Genomic DNA, 7,643 nt, shown 5'->3' with positions numbered 1-7,643 from the left:
TTTCGCATATATGCGTGTTTCCATGAAAATGTAAACCGAAAATGCAAGCAAATGAATTCAAACGGCTATATAACTTTAAATTTCGTATTCAGATGGCGGAAAAAGGTTTTGAAAACGCGAAACGGTGGAGAGAAGAACTGAAAAAATTTAATTTAGTATGTGTTACTAGTAAAAATATTGTATGGGGGAAAAATCTGTCGCGTACGTTATGTCGCGTACGTTATTATTATTTTTTTTTTTAATAAAAACTAACCAGAGATAATTTCTATCAAAAAATGGAAGGATTGTAAAGGTACATTATTTAGCTTAGTTTAGGAATTTTTAAAGAAAACAAAAACTCTCATGATTCGCAGACTTTCGCATATATGTATATGTGCCTTAAAACCACTTCTTTTTTTGTCGCGTATGTTATCACCTGGTTTTGAACGGATATTTTCCACACCAAAGTTTCGAGGCTGCTTATTTTTTTCTCAAACGTAGTACCCTTTGGTAGCAACATAATCGTAATCTTTTTTTTTCTGTAACTTCTATTTTTGATAGATTTACGTTACTCTATAAGCGTACGAATGTCGCGTACGGCTGTATGGAAACACCCATATGTATGTATGCAAATATATCAGGCTGTAACCAAAACCAGCGAAAAATATTCAAGCGCAATTGTTTTTTATGTGTACATACATAGGTACGTACATGCATACAACTCACACTCACTGTTTCTGAGGAAGTTTTAACTTATTACTTTTAACCAATTTTGGTTATTTTTTTCTTGCCTGTGAAGTTGTTAAGATCTTTCCCATTTTGGTTATTTTTAGCATTTACTGCAGTTTCTAATTTTTGTATACATACAATAATTAAATCTTTGAAAAATAGTATAAACAAATACATTTATTCTGCTCAATATGGTTATTTAACTAAAGTTATTACTACTAAAATGGCAACTCACGATTCGACTGATTCCGATAATAATCATGTGTTTACATATGCAAAAGAACATGTAAAAGTTTGAAGGTGCAACTATTATCGGTTCGTATCTTTAATAAATCGCGGTGAATTAATCGCCAAGTTTTTGAAACGGCCCCGCAGTTACACCATTTCTATGTTCGTTGCACACACCTATATAGTATGTACCTGAAATGACATTTGAATAATACGAGAGTCATTAAAAAGCCGCGAAAAATTATTAGAATTCCGCGCAAAATTGGTGTTTCAACATAATGTATACGGGCTCAATTCTATGGATAAGTGAAAAAAATACACAATTTGGGTTTTATTTTGCATAATATGTATTTCCAAAAAACTTTTAGACTATTTAGAATCATTGTATTAATATTACTTACATATGTATGTATTTGTTTTATAATATACAGAATACATAATATACATGGTCGGCTAAAGACTACTTCAAATGAATATATACTCAAATAGTACATATATAAATACCTCGTATATGCGGAACCCAATACCACGTCATGTATGTACAATAAATAAAATTATAGTTTAGAAAACTAAAACCTCGCTAATAGAAGGGAGGTAAAATAAAAAGGAATTTGGTAATTATTTTTCCATTACTGCTTACTCTATCAATTTAAGTTAAGATTAATAATAATAATCTTATAGCAAGTAGGTTGAAGGGAAATACCATTCGCGCTTTTGTAAAATTTATTTACCATCGTATACGCTGTACTGCGTTTGGCGTATACGAGGTACTTCGCGCTGAGTGACGACATAGTTCAATACAGTCCAATTTTTAATTGTTTAATCTTAATTATAAAATATTTACAATGTGGTTGTTTACGCTGATTAGGTATTTCATTGATTCTTACAAAGAAGTTCGAAACTGTGTACCTATGTACTTATTTAAAAACGGCATTTAGAGTCTGGTAATGTTTACGAAGATATTAACATACATATGCACCTAATACGGGAAGCCTGATTTTCTAAAATATGTATTTATATATTTATACTTATATATGAAAGTATTTCATTTATTTTCAGCCTTAAAAGGATTTACTTTTCAAAAATGTAAATAAAACTTGATTTTTTTGGTTTGTAAAATTTGTCTATTCGTACTATATAAAAGAATTTGTGATGAAGGGAGTTGTTAATCTAATAAAAAAATTGGTTATTTTTCCTTGCATTTGGTAACTTTCTCGTCTAATCTTGATTAGTAAGTTCTTTGAGCGGCGGCAACACTGCTTATTTTAACTTTCATAATTGCCCATGATTCAATAATAGAAAGGTTTTGTAATAAAACAGTCTTCTCGCTCCCACACATAAAATCGGCTCCTTTACTTGTGCAGAATGTTGCTTACTCTACAGTTTCTAGTGATATTAGTAGTAAAACCAAAAATTCATCATACTAAATGTAATTTTCTAGAACAAGTGTAGAATGGTGACCGTTTAGCTATAAAATAACCAAAAATGCCGAACTTTTTACGCTGATTACTACGATGCCAATATTTGGCGCAGGCAAAAAATAACGAAGATATAAGAGGTTTATTTGCTTTGTTTATTTGCATTTTTTATTATCACCCTGCAAAAATTTGAGGACCAGGTGGTCCACTGGGTCGTGGTTTTAATGTATGTGCAAAATGACCAGGCTTAATTCTAGTAACTTGTTATGCTGACCTGAACCTCTTTAAACGTAAAAAACTGATATATGTGTTGAACACCATCTCTTCGTGGCCCATCGGCAATATGATTCGGTTGCCGAATGTGCCATGGTCCAAAAGGAGTAGTTGTCTAGGTGGTCCCATGTTATGCAGCGTTGGACCAGAGGTGGTCAGGTCCAATGACATCGCAATGTTATTGTAACCATGTTTTCTCCATATATTTGGGCCATTTTGGTTACTAGTGTTGGTTACAAGGTTTCGTGTTCCTGTACCAGTGTTTAACCTAGTCCCACTTTTGCAGGGCACTGAATTGTTGAAACCCAAAAGTACATCATGATAAAATATGTAATATCGAATTAAAGATAATAACTTGTACTTTCTAAATAATATAAATTTCTTTACAATTATGCAGTTTTTTTCAAAAAATATTATTTCATGAAAAAATAACATTTGTTCGTTTTTTAGTGGTTTTGGTTTAAAAAGACAAGAAGCTACAAATTATGTACACCAGCTGAAAGACAAACTAGTTATCTTTATGGTGGCGTCATTAGTTTTTTTTATCGGTTATACCTACAGTTCGTAAGATATTAATATTTAAAAAATTTAAAAACTGAACTTTAACCTTCTAGAACGTCCTGATTTCTTTACTTGCGCCAAATAATTTTGGCATGGTTGAAATTAGTTCTATTTATCCGCAGTTTTCCTTTTTGCATAGCTGAACGGTCGGTTCCAGGAAATGATGAATAACTTAAATCAAAAATGTACATATTTATGTATTGTTTAGTATTTCCATTAAAACACCAAATATATTGCAAATTCGCATAGAATTAATAATACACATTTTACTTCTAATTGTATACTTTGCGTACTTTTTGTAGTACCTTTCTGCTACCGTTTTCGCAAAAGGCGATCACATTATTCCCCTTTCTTCTTCCAAAATACAAATCTAGATAAAGGAGTGTCAAATTTTAGCTGTCACAAATTACACAACCTTGTATTATTGAATCATGATAATTGCCTATCTTCTCTATTCTCGCTCTATATCAGTGCCCCTGTAACTAGCTCATATGCGTACTGACTCTTAAACACAATATCAATTGCACTCAATATTCAAATAAAATAAAAATGGCGGAGCTTATTTGTACAGTGGGCCGCTGCTGACCATAAATTGCACTAGAGTACAGTGGTACGAAAATCAAGTGATTCAACCCAAAATTAACACCCACATCACCCATTAAATCAAATAAAACGCAAAGAAGCGGATTAAGGCCAATATATATATTTATAAAAAAAATAAAAAATACTTTTTACCATAATTACAATTACGTATAGTGAACCTATATACAGACGTACTAGTACATAGCTACGACAGCTCAAAATAAAATAGCGAAAGAATAGTCGAGCGCGACTGTACCGCGTTGCAGCTGTATATAATTGCATACGCTAATCTCCCACTCATTGTAATATCCTAATTCGCACATTTAACTCACAACATATGTACCTTTATACATGTTTCTGACCCTTTCATTCAGCCTCTTCTTATATTGAGTGTACCCGCAACTTGCTCACACTCTAATATACGCATACACTCAATATTAATTCCACACAATTTTAAATAAAATAAACAAAAAGGCGGAGCTTGTTAGCACAGTGGGCCGGAGCCGACAAAATATCGCACCTGAGTACAGTGGTACAAAACAACGATTTTTACAAAATAAAAAACCCAACCCCAAAAAGAAAGCGAAATCAAAGCTAAGTTAAGTCACCGTTTTTTAAACCGTAGAATATCTACTCATACCCACCCCCTAAAATATTTTGGTTTAAAGTATAAACTCTTACTCTAACCATTGAATAAAATTTCGCCCCACCAAATGCCGCAAGATAAAGATACCCCTACTGAAAACAGCAAAGAAAAATAACAGATAATAGATTTTTTGTTCAAATGGTCACCGGCCTAAGCCACTGGTCAAACCGAAACCTTACTTGAGGTCAAAATCCAACAACTGGACAGCCTTTTAAAAGCTTACGAAGCAATATTCATGGACGATGATCACCCAGAAGGCAGTGGCTCAGTAGAACAAAAATACTGCAAAAGCTCGGAGAGCTACCAAACCTGAAAGTCTCAAATTTTGGAAGCATTACAACTTTTTATAGTTAATACGACCCCTCAAGCTACCCAGCAAACATTCAATACGACTTTTACCCCAAACCCTTCTGCCTACAACGAGGTTTATTCCAAGGTACCACCGTGCGACACAGAAGTATTCCACGGTGGCTACGAAGACTGGCCGGCATTTAGAGACATGTTTACGGCAGTCTATATAAAACACCCCAAATTAACCCCCGCTCAAAAGTTGTACCATTTGCGATTTAAGACAAAGGGACAAGCAGGACTTATGGTAAAACAATACCCTCTACCCCCCTACCGACGAAAACTTTGCGCTTGGGAAGCTTTGAAATCACGTTACGGAAACCCAAGAATCCTAGCAGATAACCAACTTAAAACCCTACTAAATTTGCAGCCCGTTTACGCAGAAAGTGGCGAGCAATTACAAAGGCTACAAACAACAATTAATAATCGCCTCTCCACTCTTGCATCACAAAAAATTTCTACTAAGGACTGGGATCCCATTCTTGTGTACTTGTGTTCATCGAAACTACCAAGTGAGACACTTTCCCTCTGGGAGCAATCCCTCAGCTCTCGGAAAGAATTGCCACTATGGTCAGAGATGAACAAATTCCTCACTTGCAGGTACGAAGTGGTCGAACGGCTCGGTACGTACCGACCAACCAAACCCAAACCACAATATACCCGCTTCAATCCTAGAGCTGGCAATCACAGCTTCACATTCATTAATAAAAATCGCACCCAAAACTTCCACGTAGATTCCGTGAAACCAGTTTCATGCAAGCTGTGCAACTCCAATCACGCAATGAAACTTTGCGTTAGATTCAAGAATCTCTCTGTACCCGATCGTCTAAAATTCGTACGTGAGCACAAGTATTGTGAAAACTGCCTCTCTTGTTCACACTTAAAAGGTCAATTTCAGAGCAAATTTACCTGTGTATACTGCCAACAACGTTATCACTCATTACTCCATTTTCAAGCAAACCAGCAAAACTAGAAACCCAACTCAAAACTCCAATCATCGACGACGCAGGCAACAACCACAGTAGAAATAGCAGACGACATGCCCTCCACGTCAACAGGAATCGTTCACACCCCACCAACCCACAAAAAAGCAGTCAACAAAGTTTTAACTCACTTCTCCTGCAGCAAAGGAACCACCCTATTACCCACAGCGATGGTACCAATTTACTTCGCGGGAGAATATCACCAGATCCGAGCAATGATAGACCAAGGCTCACAAAAAACCTTTGTCACGTCTCGGATCCAAAAAAAAATTAAATTTACCCACCAAAGAGACCCATTATGAAATATCGGGAATGGGAGGGCTAGTGGTCCAAAACTCGAAAAATGTTTGCGAGTTAACCCTTTGTTCTGCGGACTTAAGGTAAAAAATTCAAATCCAGGCAATTATTTTACCCCAGCTCACCCATTTTCTACCCAGTCTCAAGGCGTCATACGTAAACCTTCCAGAATTAGCGACTTACCTTTAGCAGACCCTAATTGTTTTACTCCATCTCGAATCGATATGGTAATTGGGAGCGACGTTATACCCCAAATTCTCACTATATCATGTTGCAGACGGCACACTCCTGGCGCAGAACACGATATTCGGATGGATAATTAGGTGACGTCATTCACAACCCAAGTCATGGAACCGACGAACGATGCACTCAATACGCTATTGAAGAAATTCTGGGAGCAGGAGGAAGTATACCCTACCCAAACCCGTTCAAAGGAGGATGAATACTGCGAGAGCCTGTATGTAGCGACCACAACCCGTCAACAAAATGGAAGATACTTTGTAAAACTGCCTTTCAAGCAAGAGTTTCCTTCCCCAAAAGCACTTGGCCATTCTCGTCCGGCAGCACAACAGCAGTACTTAAGCGTAGAGAGTACGCTGTAACGAAAGCCCAAACTGCGCGAGTACGTAACACTAAACCATATGACACCTTCCTCAGCCATTGAAATAATTACAGAAGGAAAGTATTTCTCGTTTTATCTCCCCCATCATGCTGTCTTAAAACCCAACAGCAAGACCACCAAAGTTCGCGTTTTATTCAATGCCTCCAAAATGTCCCATTCTGGTCACTCTTTAAATGATGTGCTACACACAGGCCCCGTACTTTAGAATGACTTAATGGTAGTTTGTTTTTAACGGTGACATTGATAAAATGTACCGCCAAATACTCGTTGACGAAAAAGACCAAGATTTCCAACGAATTCTATTTCGAAGAACCCCAAACTCGCCAATTCAAGACCGAAAAGGATTTCTGTGCCTGCGTCTACATGAGAGTCCAACTCGGCGAAAACTCGTTCGCGTCCTCACTACTTGCCGCAAAAAACAATGTTGCACCCCTTGAGACCGTAAGTCTGCCCCGCTTGGAACTCTGCGGAGCTGTTTTACTCTCAAAACTGAGTAAGCAAATCCGATCCGAACTCAATCTGCCCTCTCATGAGTTAATCCTTTGGACAGATTCCGCGATCGTGCTGGCCTGGATGGAGAAGCCTCCACATACGTGGAAAACATATGTGGCTAACAGAACTTCTCAAATTGTGGAAAATGTAAATAATGCCCCTTGGCGCCACGTTCCCAGTCACGACAACCCTGCCGATTTGGGCACCCGGGGGTGCAAACCTCAAGATCTTGCCGCAAGCACTCTCTGGTGGAAAGGTCCAGCCTGGATATGCAAGGCCCACACACAATGGCCGTCTAACACCAGAGCTTCAGCTATAAACCCTCCAGAGGAGAGACGAATCGAAGTGTTTCATACCCTAGACAGCACGGATACACTCGAAAGATTCTCTTCTTTCCCACGCGCACTCAGAGTCATTGCGTACATGTATCGCTTCATAAACCATACCAAAGGGCTACCCATCTCTAACGTGCTTATATTATCCCA

Source organism: Rhagoletis zephyria, unplaced genomic scaffold, assembly GCF_001687245.7.
Source record: "Rhagoletis zephyria isolate East Lansing unplaced genomic scaffold, Rhagoletis_zephyria_1.1 Rzeph_scaffold_00108, whole genome shotgun sequence".
NCBI lineage: Eukaryota > Metazoa > Arthropoda > Insecta > Diptera > Tephritidae > Rhagoletis > Rhagoletis zephyria.
This window is presented reverse-complemented; position numbering follows the sequence as displayed.